This window comes from Teleopsis dalmanni, chromosome 2 (assembly GCF_002237135.1).
Source record: "Teleopsis dalmanni isolate 2A chromosome 2, ASM223713v2, whole genome shotgun sequence".
In the NCBI taxonomy this organism is placed as follows: Eukaryota; Metazoa; Arthropoda; class Insecta; order Diptera; family Diopsidae; genus Teleopsis; species Teleopsis dalmanni.
Genome location: NC_051847.1, coordinates 145,775,489 through 145,796,807, shown reverse-complemented (window position 1 = coordinate 145,796,807; position 21,319 = coordinate 145,775,489). Strand labels below are relative to the sequence as shown.

The following is a 21,319-nucleotide window of genomic DNA, read 5'->3' as shown; positions in this document are numbered from 1 at the left end:
CTTTTAATTTTTAAAGGTTAATGAAAAATATTTAGTTTAAGAGTTGCTAAATTCAAGTTTTTAGCAAACTTCCTATGAATGAATAGATAAATATTTTTGCCTTAGACAATTTTCATCAAGCTGCTTGAAACGTGTATTGAACTTTGATTAATCCATTGATAAAATACATGAAATAAAGTAAAAACTCTTTCTATTTCTAGTTAGGTAAAATGATAGACTTAACGTTTTATCTTAGGTTCACATGAAAAGTATAAAAGTCGAGTATGCTCCTATTTTATTATGGATTCTTACTAATTAAATTAAGTGATTAAATATGATTTATATAAAACTCAATTATTATTATGTGTTTATGAGGCCATTTTTAACAATGCAAATATTTAAGAATAGATTTTTTTCAGATTTTATACATAATAATAATAATTTCATAATAATAATATTTTATATACAAATAGTTTTAAGAAATTCTTAATATTATTGTGGGTCATAAATATGTACATACCTTTTATTCCTTAGTTTTCCCACTACTCTCCTTTTTTAAATTGTATTTAACAATTTGTGCTTAACCAAATCAGTTTAAAAAAACACGTTCTTACAATCAAAATTGTTTGCTTTACTGCACCTTTTCAGCCAGAATAGCTGTAAAAAATAAATATTTAAGAAAATAATTCACACAAGTATACTATATATATAAATTTTTATTCCGTAAAAAATAAAGCAAATATAAAAAATATTAAAGGAATAATCGAAAGTGGAAAAAATCTGTTAAAAACAATTCTAGCACATACATCCAACACTTCCTCTTCTTATTATTATTTAGCGCATACAAAACGAAAACCACTAAAATTTAAGCATTTGCTCCTTTGCCCTTTCACTAAAAACAAAACTCGAATATATACTTATTCGTAGCTATTGAAAAAGAAAGGATAAATATAAAAAGCAACCAACATGCTATGTGGAAGATTCTTTTTAGCCCTGAAATGGTTTGTTACCAAGGCGCCAAAACCGTTTAACCAAAAATACCAAAGAAGAGAAACTCACAGTTGAAGCAGCTGCTTTTCCGCAGTGTTAAATTTAGCCTGCATTTAAATAAATAAAATTTACTATGGCATATTTGTTTTAAATCTTGCATGCTACGTGCAAACCACCGATATGCATAGTTCATGAAACAGGAATAGGGAGCGAGAGAGAAAGATCATAGTTCATGAAACAGGAATAGGGAAAGAGAGAGAAAGATCTACTAAAAAACAAATAAAAATATTAGCTTTATTTTTACCAATAATCTTGGCTAACCTATACACAGAATCTTTAATCTTCATTAAGGTCTTACTTACATGATAATGATATATAATAATAATACATGATATATAATAACATATATAAAGTATAATATATATATAATAATGCTAATAACAGCTGTTTTACATTTTTTGTTCACCAATTATGTATTTCCATAGCTATTTAAGTTAAAAGAGCTTTTGTTGTGAATAGTTGTACATATAATACAGCACAAGATAAATCTGAAATATCAGTTTGTAAGACAACTATATCCATTCCTGCACCGATTGACGCTATTTTTACCATAAATATTCTCTTCTATAGCAAATACTTCGATATTGAATTATAAACAAATGCATTAAAAAATGAAAAAGGTTAGAGGGGTTCGAACAGTAAATGAAAAAGCAACAACAACAATTTGATTAATTTATTAAAATTTGGCATACCATACAACTGTGTATCAAGTATTGTATGGTCAGCCAAACTTCCTAATTCTCCAATTTATTTGCGAGCTATATTTAAATCTCAATCGATTAACCACATATAAGACATATTGTAGGTTGCATTCTATAAAATATACTTAAGTTTTTAAGGGTCTACGAGGTTTTCTGCAATGCATTGCAAAAATCTAGACAAACCTAATGAACGCTTTCTTGCGTAAAGTTTATAAAAGAAATTATATCAATAAAATCATCCTATAACTTTCACACAAATATCACAACTTTTTAGTTTCAATAATGAGTATCATTATTTTGAGATTAAAATTTTGAATAATTAATATATTTGAGGTAGTAGCGAACCGGCATAATAATACAATGTAAGGATCGTTTTCTGGTTTAGGAAACATTATTACTTCGACTACTTTTCAGGCTTGTTATGCATTATGACTGAATTGCTGAATTATAGAGGTTAGTTAACTTTAGTAGGCTGGGAGCATCAAGAAAACTGGATCATAAATTTTGCCTTTGGTCAAAAACACTACTTCATTTATCTTAACTATTACTGCCTATTAACACGTTTTTTGTTACTGGATACTATTTTTAGAGAAGGTAATATTAAAATTACATTACATTACGTATTCATCAATAAAATTTTAAGTTGACCGGTTATAGTTTCCACATGCCGTCTTTTTAAACACTTAATATTATTCCAAAATAAGATTTTCCATTTTTATAGTAATGAATCGGTTTTGTAAATACCTTAAAGTGCACTAGCAAAATTTGTATCTTAATATATTTGAAAGTAAAATATTTGCTAAGTGCCCAAATGAGAAAAATAACTTATTTAAAGCTTTTTTTCTGCGATTAACAAGTATTATATAGTATATATAGTAATAGTATTTCATAGATACGTTAAGTTGCGCAGAATGTATTTTTAAGTTTTCTGCACGCAATAGTAAAGTATTAAATTTATTTTCTTTATTTTTCAATGAGTTCAATTTTAGTTTTAGTTATTTTTCAATGAGTTTAATTTTAGTTAGTATTAATTATTAGTATTTGAGTCGCTATAAACATAAAAGTTATAGCAAAGCAGTTCAGCTGTATACTATATATACATTATCCAATAAATAAGTACATGAAAAAATATAATAATGAAGAAAGATTTTATTAGATTCATGATATTTATCAGTTTATTTGACACCTATAGAGAACTATTTTGTTGTTGTTTAAAGTCGTGCAAAATTTCGTTTTTATTTATTTACTTGAATGACATGTGACATAAGTTTTGAATCATTTTCTTTGAGAAAAATTACGAATTCTAAGCCTGGCACTTGCAGTCCAAACAAATTATATACAAATTATATATATACAAATTATATATATATAAATAATATACAAATTATATATATACAAATGATATACAAATTATATATATAATTAACGTATCTATATACTATTAACTAATTAAAAAGAAATTCAAATATTTCCTAGTTCTTCCACTGATAAGGAGTACTTGGCAATACTCGAAACAGCGTTGTATGATCAGCCTAATTTTAATAAATTAACTAAAATTTTTATCTTTGTCTTTTCTTTGCTATTTGAATCCGTCAAACTTTTAAATAGTTTCTTTTCGTCATAAAGACGCGTCACTCTCGGCAAAAAAAATTAACATTAGAAAATTTATAGTTAAAGCAATAATATATTCTGTTCAACCAACTCATAACATACCATAATTTGTCGTATAATTGGGCATAAGAAATAATAAGATGAGTGTCGTTTCTTTGATTAGTGACATTAAAGAACCATTAAGTAACAAAACAAATGAAAGTAAATTGGAATAAAATTTATAAATAAATATATAAAATATAAATATAATTTACAAAATTTAAAAATAAATTCTATCAATATCAATTTATAGAATATAAATAGAATTTTATTGTATATTGAACACAATACTAGACTACACAGATCTGTAATAATTTATTTACAGAACTCAAGATCAAACCACGCTGTTGTATATCATTTAGGTGTTTAAGATTCATACACTATATTATTAGTTGAGATTTTTGAAGTTCAATATTACAATCTATACATATTATTATTTAATAGTGCATTATTTAATATATTTAATAATCAAGTATTTTTCTTACTTAAATAATTCTGTTTGAACTCAGGATATTACCTTCTTTTCGTTAAATATTTTTTTTTTTTTGGTTTCCTCCCATCTTTATGTAACGATATTAAATTATATATTATGATAAAAAGTAATCTAAAACTAAACTGTAATGTTTTAATATGGCTTAGTCTAACAGGATAACTAGAATCCTTAATAAACTGTTAATCTAAGACACGAAGATGGTTTATTTTAGGAGAAAAATGTTTTAAACTAGTTTAAAAAAATGAACTCTAGTGCGATTATATTTCTTCAAAGCCTTAAACCTCTGTCCGACACCCGATACTAGCCATACCTTTCTCGCTAATTAACTAAAAATATGAAAATGATCTTAAATTAAATTTTTAAAATTTTATTAAAAACGCATAAATCATGTCGAAAAACCTTCTTAAAGGAAATTTTATAAGAGCATATAAAAATATATTGTTAAGATGTGATCTATTCTATCTGGGTTTCTCTATATTTGCAATAAATTTATTTATTCAGATTTTCTTTTATGTACATTTAACATTAATTCATTTGTCAATTTTACAACAGAACGGCTAACCAAATAACGGACCAGACCAATGGATCAGTATACATGGTCATACAAACTGCTAGTGAAGAAGTTTATGGATTCCATCAAAATAACGTAAAACACAATTTTTTCATATTCGCGATTAAACCCATCGATCACATCGTTACCATCGTTGCTCCAATACTGGTTTTGCAATCGAATTGCTTTATGACATAAAAGTCGACCCTACACCTAATATAATGGTCACCGAAATAAGAAGCTGCAGATTTTATTTACCAAAACTTCGTTTTTTCTTTTTGCAATTGTTAGATGCAGTAAGTTTAATACAATTGCCATATGAGTGAGAAGAATGCAATATTTAAAAATATTATTTTCGAAGAATAATTGACAGTATAGTAATGATGTATACATCGTTAGACGATTGAAGTGTTACCAACTACACACAGGTATATCAGTCAGTCTAAGTTTTATAGAAGAAAAGTTTTTCAAAATGGAATTCAAACGTAATAGTTTGATTGCGTTATATTTGGTTGGAAAATCACAACCAGCATTGTTTGTGAGCTTAAACATCACAAATGGTTCGGAAAGTGAAGGCTTTACTTGAGAAAAATCTACGTCGTAATCGTGGTAATCAAATAGCCAAAAACTAAAAATATCCCAGCGAAGCATCCGACGCATATTCCAAAATGAGCTCAAGTTCAGCTCGGCCTAACAAGTGTCCTCTGATAAGAAAAATTTCCCCACAAACTCTCAAAATAAAGGTGTTTACTTAACTTACCGCACTGTCGAAAATTTCAGACTACAAATGGCCACCCGAAGTAATTTTCCATCTCAAGTAATGGTGTGGCCATTTGTGACCGCAGATGGACGCTCTCCAATCAATGCAAATTATTATCGGGAAAATGTTTTGAAAGATGCTTCAGAGACGTGGACACGTAAACATTTCGGTTGTAGATCGTGGATGTTCCAGCAAGACTCGTCACCATCTCATAAAGCTCGTGTAAACCAAGAATGGTTCAAAAATCAGGTTCCACACTTCATTTTATCCACACAATGGGTTTCGAGTTCGCCAGATGCAAGTCCGATGAATTGTTTTATCTGGTTCATTTTCGAGAGCAAGGTGAGAACAAAAAAATATGCCAGTTTGGATGCGCTGAAGAAAGTCATTGTTCAGGAATGATCCAAAATACCGGGAAATCACATTCATGAAGCATGCAACTAATTTTTTAACCATTTGAAAATCATAGTCAAAACAAAAGGATTCTGAAATCGATATTTTTGTAATTTGAATCAATAAAAAAAAAATTTCACACAAAAGATTAAGCGATCAACTTGAATAGGTAACACTTCAAGCACATAGCCCTGTAGTATTCTCCACTTAATAGTGATATTAACGGATATTAAATCTTTGTAAGAACTTCGATCATTACAAAAAATAAACAAAAATCCATTTAAAAAATCAGTTTTGGTTTACAATCTTGTGGATGTCAGAAGTATTTGTACCCTTCAACTTGAATTGGGCTTAATATGGCTCAGTAAATTCACTCAATTAAAGTTAGAGTTTTGACATTTGTTCAATTTTGTTATGGTTAAATGTAAATTCATTTAAAAAATCAAACATTTAAGTTTGCCATGAATAAAACGCGTCAAGAAATATTTGAATATTTAATAATTTGAGCCAACCTTGAAAACTAAAATCATCAAACATGAAATACAGTTTTAAGTAAATTGTGCTTTTTGTAGTCGAATTTACATTGTTTAAGCGCCTTTACGATAGTTTTCTGAAAATGAAAGAGAATTCCACACCAGTACGAAGTCTACGAGAAGGCAAGAGGCTGGTGGAATGAATGCCTGGCTGGTGGAATGCTGCAATTGTGCAGTCCACCAACAATGTAATTGTGCAATTTTAGCACTCAAATGCAATTTGAAGCTCGACACAAGAGAAATCGAAAATGTCGGATACGGCGGAAGGATGCATTCGTATGGTGTGCCGCGTGCATAGGAAGTTGGAAGGTTGGTGGCGTTTCTACCTCTTACATCTAATACCCAATGAACATCGTGGCTAATATCTGCTGTTGGATTATTCGTTTTAACAGCTACTTTCGCGTACATATAAGTATGTATGTAATTGTCGAATTTAAATTTATATTTTGTGCATTTTATTAGATATGCTGTCAGACTGGATTTGTTATTTTTTGTTTCAACTTTTGCAGACGTGAAGTTTCCTTTTTTCACAATACAATATATTTGGGAATATAATAAATAAAACTGCATACGATAGATACGTGTAATCCGTAAATATACTCGTATCTATGGGTACTACATTTTTGTTCATTTCATTCAATTAAAATTAACTGTAACTGTAAAAAAGTAATTAAATATTAAATTTCATTCTTAAAATCAATAAAATTTATTTTTAGTTTCACAGTTTTATATTTATTTAGAGGTAATGAGTAAATTTATCCAAGAATAGAATACTTATTAGAATTTTCAAATTCACTAAAAATTGACGTACTTATGAAGGCATTACTGAGGAGATCGTTATTTATAATATGAGCATAGGAAGCCCAAAACATTACTAGGTGCTTATTAACAATTTCTCTAGATAGCTTGGCATTTTTTATCGCTATCTTTATAAAATAAAGATATTTTATCATTTCATTGTGATTTGTATTATTTACATCGATTTGAAAGTTGAGTCCTAGCACATCAAATATAACTAACTTTTTAAGCTTTTCAGGTAATAATTTATTACCATTTTTATTTTGAATTACCAAAGCAAGAGTACAGTGATAAACATACTATTACTTTAAGCGAACCTCTATCATGCAAAATCGAAAATCGGAAAGGTCTATAAAATCATTATGACAACAGTATTGAAACTATGCAAAATCTAGTAATACAAATTTATTCTGAGGTTGAGACAACCTTAGCGTATTTAGACGTATACAATTTTTGTTTTCGTTACATCCTACATAATTTGACAAAATCTTAAATAGATTCAGGTGTCCTTTAATATAAGGTAGTGCAAACAAAAAAGTACATTATATATATGATTATTATTATTATTATTGTTAGGGGATTTAGAGTAGCTATCTAGGGCCTGTTGCGTCAAATAAAAAGTAGTTAGAACCTACTTCACAGAGTTGCCTCTTCTGTAAGACTATACATTCCACGTAGAACATTCCATTCCCAGTCTTCACAAAATCTACAGTTTGCATCCGTATGTATACCCAGTCTCGTAAGGCAGTGTTTTAGTTTACATTGCCTTGTTAGGATTCCTGTGGTGATTCTAAGTTTATCTCTTATTGTTATAGTTACCAAGTGATTTGGGTTGGGTTAATCCTGGTATATTTTCCCAGCAATCCTTTTTATTCTGGTTCTCCATTATTTTTATGAAAGAATAGAGCATACTATGGATTTCAATTAAGGAATCTCTCGCATATCACTGCAAAAAAAATTACAGAGCCTTGTTGATATCAAAATAAGAGATAAAACTATTTTGGCATATACACCCAGATTATGTAGGAATGCTTTCCTTAGTGTATTTATATATGTTTTACTTATTTTTCGTAAGTTCCAGATTAGATACTTTATAGTTGCCTCCTTCTTCTCTTTGTACAAAATTTATTTAAGAAAGCTTTGCACACAGCACTGTGTCTGTCCATTCGTGCAAGTTATTACACCCATCAATACGCGAGATCTAGTCTACTAAATCAGATTAGATACTTGTCTTTTTGCAATCCACTTCTGCTAATCTTATTAAAGATCGCTTGCTGATAGAGACATTCACTTACGCTTTAATAATTCGTTGTAATTGAAAATTCTTTTAATGTCAGATACAATCGTGAGTCACAAAGCTACGTGTACTTACATCGATTTTTCACAAAGTTTATAATTTTATATAACATGATTACATGTACTACTCAATATCAACCCGCATTAACCAACAAACAGCAACAATAATATAACGATAGGAAATATTACTTCTATTATATAAAAATTAATAATTATGATACAAACGTTTAATAAATTTCTATCATAAATGTATTGCCAAATTTACTCGACGATACAAAATAATACCTATGGCCCCCGATTAATTTATTGTATAATGATAGAAAATCTACATACTCTATTGAAAGCAATAAAACGATGCTTTTTGCTTAAAAATTCATTATATATTAGTATAAACATTTCTGATTATATATATTATATTGACCTTGTTCGGAGCCAGACCAGCGGACCAATTGACGGGAATCTTTCTCCTGCACAATGTCAAGTTCATGAAACGTAAATTCGTTTAGTAAATAGCTGAACTCATTCAATATGCAAACATTGTTATAAACAAATACCGCTCAATTAAACAACAAACCGAAATAGCATATATAAATATTTTATAAATGAATAAACATATTAGCATTTAGTCGATAGCTCTGCGCACCGCACGATATTAAAACAGTAAGCGCCGTTTAATTGATTCAACACGTTCCGTACAAAAATAATACTAAAATGCCAATAATTCAAGCCATTGGAAACTAGTCGACTAAGTTCCCACTTAGATTGAAATCTATGGATATATACAAATTTATAACAGAACTAATATGTGTGGCAATGTGAAGGCACCTGGGCAGTAGTTTCACATATGAATTAAACATTTTATAATCAAATTAGCATTGCTTTCATAATATATATGTATTTTTAGAACATGACTACTTCATTATTATGGCCACTTCTTCACAGTTCCTCATAGATCCAACTATTAATTTTCTTAATAAATATTATTTTTTTATTAAAAATTTTATATTTGATTTTTTAATTGGAATTCCATAAAGATTTCATTAAAAATTTTAATTTATTATAATTTATAAATTTTTTCATAGATATTTTCCATTAGATATTGCACTTGTAAGACACAACTTAATTTGTTATTAGGGCCACTTCATGGAATATTTATTCATATAATTACTGATATGGCGTACATTTAGTCAATAAATTATAGCGTTCTGGTGGGCGGATAAGTAATTTTAAATGTCAATATTATGGGAAATTAATAAGATAATTACTAGAAACATGAAATATGCAAATAAATTATAGCTGGCGATGATCTTTGGCATGTTTTTAGTTGCAGTAGAAAAACTTGAAACTAAAATGCAACTGCGGTTCACTAGATATGTGAGTCTTTCAAACAAGTCGGATTGCTTATGTAAAGTACTTGCAAAAAGATTTTACATTTTTATAATAGATAATAAAGTTTGATAGATAGGAAAATGATATTTTATTAATTTTTGTCAATATATATATTTATTTTAATGCCCATTGCAAATTTAGTTAGAACGTAGGTCAAGTTTTTCACAACCTAACAATATATCTTAGGTTAAGTTACTGTGGGCGACCGATGCTATGACAGTATAATATCATAACACCATTTAACACAATCCCTTAACTGCTTTTACATATTGAACTATTTGGAACCCCTCATAAAGAGTGTGTTCAATGTTAGCAGTGATTGCTTTTATAAAAAAACTAAAAAATAATTCCATATCAAATTTTATTGTTAAAATCAATTGTGATAAAAGAAAACTGTTTTACTAATAGACGGATTATTGAATAGTAATGAATGACAACAAAATTTTATTTACTATTGCCTAAGAAACTCACTGTTTTGAATTAGAGCGGAATCGCTATTATTCGACTGTCTTCTTTATCTTACACGACATCACAACACTTATAAAACACATATAAGGTCACTTCTAGACTGACAGTATACATGCGAAATAGCCAGTGACCAGTTTTACGAGGCACAACCTTAGCAATATCTTACCCTATAGAAGACTTAGCAATACCCTTGATTTGTCCCTATCAAATTTCGAGCTGGGTACTCTAGATATCAGACAAGTGCTTTCATGTGCTCAGTACCTATAGGTCTCTTGAACGACACTGGCACAAGTATTAAACATATAGAAACATATATAAACATATATATTGTTTTATTTCATAGTTAATTAAATCGATCTTTTTCATTTTCAAATAGATGTATTTAAACTATTTGAATATTTTAAAACTAAATTTATTAATTTAACAGTACAATAAAATTTTTAACATTAAAAATTATTTATTTTATTTGTTCTTGCTAAAAATTATTTTTAAATAAACGAAGGAAATTGATATATTATCCAACATAACTGCTAAGCAAGCAATTATTACTATTTTCCTAGTAAAAAGACAAAGAATAAGAACTATAATAAGAACTATATATTTTAAACTCATCTCTTAATAAAATGTCTATTTCAAGAAACATATGGCTTCATGTTGTTAAAACCACACATTATCCAAGTCGAAATAATCTAATTTATGCCTTAAAAAGCTAGTAATCCTGTTTCACTAATCTTAAATATGTAGAACATTTGACTTAATACACACAAGCAAATCAGAGCTATGTAAGTTAATATCTACATAAAATCATATTTCACTAATCTTAACTATGTAGAACCTTTGACTTACTACACAGACGCAAATCACAGGTACGCAGGTTAATATCTGTCTTTACAGGGTATTGCAGCATAGAACGACATGGAGCTAGACTTGTCCTACCCTGCAGTACCTCCTGTAATGCGTGTCTACCAGATCTCGAAGAAAGGACACTAAAAAATCTGAAACTTAAGCCGAAACTAGGCTTAAGTTTCTGAGGGCCCCCTTCTTCAACACAATTGGCGATATCTCTAACATTAGCATTGGATAGATTCTTGCTTTTATAAATGCCTTTGGCTGGTTCTAGCTTAACCTTCTCTCTACTGCCCACTATTACGAGGTTTTGTGAATTCAAAACGGCTTTTTTAGCTAAACGAGGAAGACTCGTTTCTCTCTCCACCAAAACTAACTAACTAACCTTATCTATAGTATACGCAGTAATTAAGATGTCGGACTATAAAAGTTCTGCTTATTGACGAAGTAATTTAACCAAAAATTAGATATATTCCCACAGATAACTTTTTTGTATAAAAAAATGAAATTATTTTACGTTGCTCTAAAGTCGTGTCTGCGAAATTTGTCAGCAATTAATGGTAATTTGATTTAAGTTCTCACGTATACTGAATTTTATTTTGAATTTTTGAAATGCAAGGAAATACACAATTAATAAATTTTTTTATGAATTAAATTAATAAAATTCTGAAAATTTTAATTCACACGTAAAAGTAAATGATAAATCTAAATCAGATACAAGATATAATAAATACATTCAATAAATACCTTCTGCTCAAAAAGTATCCGGATTTTATTGTTTGTTAACTACTCCTTAAGTAAAAGACCTATTACAAAAATTTTTTTTTTATGTTGGTACATCCTTTCTTGACATATGGTACAAATTTGATCGCCATTTATCTATTTGTTTGTTTACAGCAGCTCTTAATGTGAGACTACCTCAAGTGCATTTAGCGATTTTTACTATGGAAACCTCTTGTTGTACGCGATTTTTTGGCTAAACACGGCACCACTGTCATCGCTCAGGCACCATATTCGCCAGATCTGGCGCCGTGCGACTTTTTCCGGTTCCCGAAACTCAAATTGGCCCTACGTGGTAAGCGTTTTGAGTCGATTGAATTGGTAAAAGAGAAATCACCGAAAGAACTAAAACCCATACCTGCACGGGTCTACGAAAAGTGTATGGAAGATTAGGTTAAGCGTTGGCATATGTGTATCGCTTCAGAAGGATCATATTTTGAAGGATATAAAATAACTTTGGAATAAAATTTAAATTTGTGTTTTATTTACAAAATCCGGGTACTTTTTGAGCAGAAAGTAAATTAAAAAAAATTATTTTCCATCACTAAAATATAAACAATTTTAATTTTCAAAACATATAATCAATTATCTTTAAAATACAGTTATCTTTTAATGTTTATCATTTACACGGCTTCAGTTATGGTCAGTGAAAATTTAGTGTAAAATGCAAATACTCAAAATCCTTAAATCGTACGAAAACATTAAAAAATTGTTCCCGAAATATAGATTTTTTACTCGTATATAGTTAGAGGAACTTTTAAAAAAAGTTTACAGCCAAATCAGAGTAACAAAATTAGTTTTTCTCAAAATCTGTCCCGTTTGTAAATGAATGATACATATACAACAGTGATAAAAAACTCTGAACTGATAAGATAAATACTAAGAATTCTGTAAAATAAGGACCTTAAGCAATTTTAAAACTTTCATAACATTTTGTACATTTTTAGTGGTCTGTTAGCCAGTACATTTGCATCAGATATTCTTAACAGATATAACAGTCAATTAAAGTTGTAAATGTTCCATAAACAAAATAAAGATTTCGAGCTTTCTTTCTTTCTATTTGTCCACTTAATCCACCTAGATCAGTGGTTCTCAACATTTTTTTGACCTAGGCCCACTATGATATTTTTGTTTTTAATGGGACCACAAAGTTTATTGATAATAAACTGTATGATTATTTTAATATGCTTTAAGTAACTTTGGTATCATGTACAATAATATGTATAAATGAAAAGAATCATTATATAGGCTATAAAATAGGTATATAATTACTTGGAAATTTTTTTGTGCTTATTTTCTAATAAGTACGGTCTCAGTGAAAAAACTACAAGCTATATACCCATACCTGTCAAATTTGATTCACGGACCATTTTGAACTATCACATGTACCACTGAAACTTCATAAGATTAATTTAAAAACTAAGAGAATAGTTAGCCTATTCACAACTTGGCAAATGGGTTATAGCTAGATTCGTTCTGCAATACTGTTCAAACATATATATACTTTCTATGATTTTAAGTGTTTTTTTTTACTGTGTTTTCATAATAGATCTTTTTATCATAGCAGAGCGAATTGTATAAAATTGTAAGCATGTACACCTATAAATAGATATTTTTATCTATTAACGAAAACTTGTCATACAATTCCTAAAATCAACTTTGTAGCTATTTCAAATATTTTTAGAAAACATTCAATACTTCGTTCTGTATATTATTTATAGATTGTAAAAAATATTCCAGCGTATAATTTATGTGCCAGTGTGTCTGTCCGTATCTACATTTGTCAAGCAGCTGTCAGGATTAATTGACACTTGAATGTTAATGGCCATTAATTTTGTATTTTCCCCACTTCAATCGCCTGTACAAAGCTAATTAATGGCAAACGGCATAAACCTTATGACACATTAAAAATCCAAATTAAGATAAAATTGGATTAATACTAAAAATTTCAACACATGGAGAATATATATTTATTTTTAATTTCGTACTACTCGTATTATTATGCAATAATTGTTAACAGATTTCGATTAAAATTCAAATCGCAAACCAATATTTTTCATTTCATTAACCTTTAACCACAATTCAAAAATAAACCAGATTTAATTGCTATTAAACAAATTACCATATAAACGAATTTTTATTGAGATTTCAATAATGTATATTTATTAATACGAGTATGCATATATGCATTTTTACATTTAATTCAGTGATATATGAGTATATATATTGGGCTCGTATATTAACTTAATTATGTATTATCATACAAAATGTGGCATATTTATTTAAAATTCAGAAGATACTCGTAAACAAAATTCATTTTTACTTAAGGCTAGCTAAGCTATCGAACTATGAAATATTTATTTGCTGGAACATTTTTAATGCTGAAAAGTTTTTGTTAATTTACTCAACAAAGTAAATTAACCTCAGAATGGCTTAATCTAAAATCAATAATAGAGCAGTTAAGCCCATATTGAAACATGCACGCCAATAGGGTTCCACAGCTAACACATGTCAGCAGTTGAAAAACGGGCGGATTGCTCAAGAGTTGTAAGCACACCATTTCTGGAAAACATGGTAAACATGTTTTCATCGCAAAGTCTTGTAAATTACATTGAAAGTGAAAAAATCTCCAACATCTTGTTCACTACATGTTACCTCTTTTATGTTGCGAAAAGATTTTATTGACAAAAAATAGTTAAGTATCGTAAACATTTTCGCACATAATTTAAAAGTGCATAGTTTTTTATCGGAAAATCTTGTTTGTATCTAAAATCCAATTTAACATAAATTACTGCAATTTATACTTCATAATCGCATGATTAAGTAGAATGTAACGTGTTGAGGTTTTTTTCTAGCCGTCCAGTTGATTTACCGGATAGGCTTTTTTAATTTGCATTTACGCTTTGAGGTAAGTTTAGTCTTAGTTTTTTTTGGAGTATTTCTTCACGTGTCTACTTAGGTGAACATTAAGACGTTTACATATATAAAATGTGGCGTTAGATGTGAATGAAAATACTTAGCTGGTTATACATACGGACTAGAGTTAGTATCAATATCTTAAACATTCAATCTTGATGAGTAGTTTATTTTAGACTTGAAAAATATCTTTAATTTTTTGCTATTCACTCCTATTAAAAAAATATCACAGGTTTTTATAGAGATAAATTAAACCTTTTAACGAATTTTATTTAATCAGTGTACTTCGAAGTGAATTTGATTTAAAATTAATAGTTTTTAATAATCACTTTAACAGAACATAAACTTCGAATGCTGTCAGCAGATAAACTATCGATCTTTGTCAACACTTCAATGAAATAGTTGATTTACTCGTATTATAAGACAGATTTTCAAAAAATGGAAAAACGAATGCAGTCTACTGTAAATGGTATCGGAATAGATCAATAAATTGGCATTAATGATTAGCGTATTTAAGAGCTGACAACGCTTTTAGTATTAAATTTATTAAAACCGTACACCTTTGATAAAAGAAATTATTTTTATATGACTCATATTCTTGTCTTAAAACCAGAAATATTACAGAGTTATTATGGTCAATATCAAATACATACTAGGTGTACCGTTAATTATCGGACTTTATAGCAGGAGGCAACATCAGAAAATCAATTATATGCATAACAGATGTCTCTGCAAAAAGAATATCTTCGAAACCAAAAATAGGCAATTTTAAAAATTAACTTTCAATTCGTTGAATAAAGCTATAGTTTATAAACTCGTTCTAATTTAAAGCACGGTGTGTTCTGTTTAGTACCATTTACAAAGTAAGAAGTGACAAAAACCCTTGGAACTTGAGCATTAAAAGTTTATGCAGCCTTGGCTACTTGTGGAAAAACACGATTAGTCATCGCTTCTAGTTTGACAGGCACGAGTTGTAAGTCTGTCACTTTCAGTCCAAACAAATATATACGGACTATAAACTAATTAAAAAGAAATTCGAATATTTCCTAAGACCACTGATGGTGAGTACTTGGCAATACTCGAAACAGCGTTGTATGGTCAGCCAAATTTTAATAAATTAACTACATTTTTGTTCTTGTCCTTTCTTTGCTATTAGAATCCTTATTACTTTTAAATAGTTTCTTTTCGTCATAAATGGTTTCTTCTTTTCGTCACTCTCGACAAGAAAAAAAGATAAAATCAATTATATTTTGTATATATAACAAAATCAAATATATTTTGTATATCTGGCAAGTTTTAAAGGACAGCTGTGAAAGTTTTAACTTCATTAGATGTTTGAGTAGCTTTTTGTAAATAATTAAAATAGTGTACTTTGGTGACTTTTTATAAAAGTGGTAAAATTGAATAGCGTTCAGTAATAAAAATGAACAATGATACAATCAAATTGGAAATGGATTCTATTTACGGCAACCTTGCAACATCGTTAACAAAAATAAAATGTTGGAAAGCTGAATTTAAACGAGTGTTTTTGATAAAGAGCGTTCGGGTTGTCCAAAAGCATTGAAGAAACCCACGATATTGTGTTAGATGATCCAAATTATTAATTAAATTGCGTAAGATAGCAAAGATGACAAACAAATCATATGAACGTGCATCGAATATTTTACATTAGTATTGGGGTATGAAAAAGTTTTCGGCAAGATGAGTGCCTCGTTTGCTCACAATTGAACAAAAACGATAACAACTTCGTCAATCAAAATATTGTTTGGAAATGTTTAACCACCATCTAGCTGTGAGCTTCGAGTAGCGTCAATTAAAATCTTGGCAAAATGAAATGAATCACAGTACGAAATGCATCCTCTGCCTTCTCCAAATTTGGCTCCCAGTGTTACCTGTTTTTGGAAACTATTACCTGTTTCCAAACTTGAGAAGATGGCTTCAGGAAAAGATATTTCCATTAAGTTATAAAGTGGAATGAAACTGAAATATATTTTGGAGGACTTAATAAATATTATTATTTAAAACTTATCTAAATGTTAAAAGATCGTTGGACTCGGTGTGTCGAGTTAAAATGGAATTTTATTGAAGCATTAAATAAAATTTCCAAAAAAAAAAGCGTGTTTATTACTTAGGCCGGGTATTTATCAATTCTCGTAGTATATTGACAGCCAAATGGCAATTTAAGTAATAATTATCCAATTTTTGTTTGCTGTAAAATTGAAGATATAGAAGATATATAGTTTAAACAGGATGGCGCCATTAAGCACACAGTACAGTTACAAATTTAGTGTTTTGGCCCGAGAATTTTTCGGGTGTGCGATTTTAAGTTTCGGTGATATTAAGTGGTCACCAAGATCATAGCAGTTATTAGCAATGATTTTCACGATTTAAAAACGAACATACGCCAAATTGTGGCCAGATTATTACTAGCTATGTGCTTAATTAATTAAGTTTAAAAAAAACTTTTAAGTTTTTTTAAAATACATAAACTTTTTGAACCATAGAATGGTTCACGCTGTATAATTTTAAAAGCTTTAACGATTTCATTCTTAATTGCAATTCAATGACAACATTTGAATTCATAAAAAAATTAAAAGAAATGTCATATTTTTTTCAGTGTATACAGTTTTTGAATGCTTAACGTAAACGCTTAAATATTTATCTACCTTTTGTCACGTCACGCACATGCTTCCTTTTAACAAAGTTGAGAACGCCACAAACATTAGGCTATTTCCTTATAATAAAAGATATTTATAGATAATTGCTGTACTAAAAATAACAAACATTGAACTTTAAGTTTCAAAATAGTTTTCTTATTTTTATACAATTTGAATAGTTACGCAAATACCAAAATTCATTTAATTAAATTGAAAGTTGTAATGGATATTCAAAACCCCTAAAATAGACAAATCATTGGTTTTTGTAATTCGTAGTGTTTTTTGCAGTGTAAAGGTCAACTAATTTATAAAAAATTTTCTATATGAACAAAAGTTGGCTATACTTCTTTAAAAACGAAGAAATTGTAAATGTCAACATTAATAGCGCCCGATATCGGGACATGTTAAACGACATATTATGTGCAAATGTAAATAAATATTTCTATAAAGTCGTTAAATTCTGCAGTTGATGTCATAGTTTCGTGACAGAAATAATCAAATTACCTATTCTCATCTATTCGTCGATGAGAATATCGCTTTCAGACGTTGCTACTTTTCGGTAGCACTATCCAGTCAGAAATTACTTAAACTGGTGGAAAATTGAATGCAATATGTCAAACTCTTTGATTTCAAGACCATTTATTTTTCATCAATAATACCATAAAACATTTTCGGGTCCTATACATGGAATGTTTTTTTAGCAGTATGAAAACTGACGATATCGACAACTATGTTTTAACAGCTGAGAATGTCAAACTGTGCTGACATTTCTATTCACGCTAGAAAAATACTTCCAAACTGTAGAAATTTGCTTAAAAAAAATAAATCTGTTCACGGAGTTCATAGACCAGTTTTATCGAAGAATTGTGTTTAGTGATGGAGCTCATTTTTGGTAAAATCGCTACGCCAATAAGCAAAATTGCTGTTTATGGAGTGAAGATAGTCCTCAAGCTGTTAACGAATTACAATCAAATCCATTAAAATTAACTGTTTGGTTCGGTTTACATGCTGACAGCATCATCGATCCTTATTTCCTTCGAAATGAAAAAAGAGCTACCGTTACGGTAAATGGTGAACGCTATCGAATCATGCTGATTGAATTTTTGTCAGCAATTTCCAAAAATTGATCAAAAAATTGCTCAAATATCGACGACTTATGGTTGCAACAAGATGGCGCAACTTGCCTTGATATACAGCGCGCTTAATAATTGATTTATTGTGTAAATAATGGAGTATTTTCAGAAGTGGACCTCCTCGTTCGTGGGTTCTCGATTACTTTTTATGGGGTTGGAGCCATGTTAAGTCATTGAAACATTGGAAACCAATGCTTTGACCACCATTGAAGCCATACGGACACATTTATTGCAAAAAATAGTGAATCGAATTGGACTGATCGAAGGGACCATGTAACTCGTAGTCACGGTGGAGTAGGCAAAAATTTCATTCCAACAATATTTCTGTCTTTTATTATCCTTTTAAGTTCTCATGTAGTTTAAAAACCACTTTATATATATAAAGATGTCAACAGAAGTGAATATGTCGCGTGGGTATCCATTTTGGTAGAAAATAATTCAACGATCTTGATTGTCAAAAAGTAATTTGATACGCTGCGAGAGCCCTATAACGGATTTTCAAACAATTTATTGATTTATTTTTACAACAATCAGTGAATAATTATGAGTTTCCATGTATGATTACAAGTTATTATTAAAATAGTCAAAACTATAGTCTAAGTAGTGTTAATTGTTCTCATTGTCTTTATTAAAAAAATCTAATACTAAACTAAAGCAACTGTGATTTAACAGATACAGATACGTGGGTTTCTTATCGTCTTTTACAAGATAGTGAAGTGGGCTTTTATGATCATTTGAGTAATAAACTTTTTACAACTCATTTAAGAAGTTAAATCGACATCAGCATCAACGTCCACTTACCGGAAAAGACAATTTACCATTAACTTTACTACTTTCGCAGCTTCCAATTAACATAAAAACTTTAGTTAGATTAGAAAAAAGTCATGAAAAGCATAAAAATTATGCATTTGCTCATTAACTTTTCAACACATAAAAGTCTAATTGCCCGCCAAATCCAATTTACTCCGAGCGCCCCACTTGGCTCTAATCTACATGAAGCACTGCTCTTCAATGTAATCTGCAAGTGAGCGATTTTCGAACTGGTCAATAACGAGTTTGAGGTTGCGATGTTTTTTGTAGCTCTTATTGTTAAAACTGTTGTTGTTTTTGTCGTTGTTGCTGTTGTTGCTGTTGTTGTTAACGATGTTGTTGCAAGACGTTGTAAGACACAAAACTTAATGATTTTTTATCTTTAATGGCAGTTTTAATGCAATTTTACTTATTTTTTTATTTTAAAGTCAATAACTTTTTAATAATGCATATGAAAGCATTTTGTTTAAATTTAAATGTTTTGTTCATATATCAAAAATATTTGGCAAGCAATAAATTACAAAAATTAAATTACAACTTTTGTTGAATTTTAAAATTTTTGTTTAAATTTTGTTTATATTTTCTTTAATTTTGTTTTAATGTTTTTCGGTGTTTTCCTAAGTTTTACTACTCAATAAGCAAATTTTATGGAATATGCCATAATTAATTATGTACGAAAATTGCATTACAGTAAAGCTTGAGGTTTGTTTTTTCGAATAGCATTTAAAAAAAAAAATTTAATAAAATTAATTATACAGGGTGTTTACTAGAAATGTCTCCTGAGAATCGGCAGACGAACCAATTTTTTATAAAGGTTAAATTTTTTATCTTTATTCGTATACTTACTTTTAGTTACTTTTAGTAAATATTTTTTATTCGCATTTTAATTTTATGCGAATATGTCTTAATAATTTACGAGATACCGATATTAATATAGTTCAAAGTTGAAGTTATAGAAAATTTTTGGTCATTTTTACGACAAATGTCATGTCTCAAAATAATTTATAAAGTTATTTTTTTCAGAAGGGTTTTCGAATAACATTATTTTTTTCAGTTATTGTATTTCAATACTTTATTATATACTTATGCTTTATTATGTACCGAAAAATTCGTGAGTTTTCCATTAAGATACAGTCAAGTATGATTTTTCTACCAACTACCACTAAGATGAGCTACCTACTGACGTTTTGGACAGAAACAGAACACATATAATTAAGGGTATAAGCAATGTACAATATACTCGTATCTATTAGTTATTAAGGTTCATATCCAAAACTAACGGGACGTTTACGGAAAAACCTTGTATTTATATTAATATAAACAAGTTGTTTATATTACCACCAAACCAAAAATTCTGCGGGTTGTTATTGACAGGCAATAGGATATTCTATGCAGCTTAAGTAAGAATCTCATACCACTGCGAGACATAACAGCATAACATCCAATTATGTCAAAACGCAATACATCCTCTCTCCAAGATGCATTTGTCGAGCCACACTTCTTTTATGTAATCATATCCTAACCCATGCATATCTATTTGTAATAGATCTTCACGGTATATAAATATAGCAACAAAAGTTTTCCGTGCAAACATGAAGTAGATGCATTGCGGCGAAAAATGCAATCATGCAAATCGGCAGCTATTCCTATTAACAGAATTAATTTTAATCATTTTTTCCATTAGCTTTTAATTTTTTGTTGAAAACTCAATCTAAATTACAAAAAGTTTGTAATGTCCTTACGCCATCTTATATAATAGTAATCTTGGGAATGGTTAAAGTTAATATACTTACAGTATTCTGGATGTCCAAAAACTGTGAGTACTAAAGAATATATCGAAAAAGTGAGTAAAATTGATTAACGTAAAGTAATAATCAAAAATGGGTAGATAGTGAGAAGATATATTTCTTTTACATAAACCTAACTGCCGATAAAACGGTTGATGTGGATTCATCTTACATCCGAACGCTATATCGTCGATCAGTGATCATAAATACTGTTTTTTTGGAACTCCATGAATATACCTAATGTTAATTGATTACCTTATTTCTGGGGACCACAGAATAACTGCAGTAAAGTATATAACGTTATTAGATAAATTACCCTACCGAAAAGCG

At 29.2% G+C, this 21,319-nt stretch overlaps 1 protein-coding gene across 1 annotated transcript in view; it reads right to left on the bottom strand.

Annotated features, from left to right (window-relative positions):
* LOC119685136 (extracellular sulfatase SULF-1 homolog) overlaps positions 1–21,319 on the bottom strand; it is a 163,110-nt gene that overhangs the window by 137,860 nt on the left and 3,931 nt on the right. Inside the window, exon 2 of the mRNA XM_038099344.1 lies at positions 500–636. The gene's annotated coding sequence lies outside the window, so the exon portion shown is untranslated. The remainder of the gene's footprint in view (positions 1–499; positions 637–21,319) is intronic.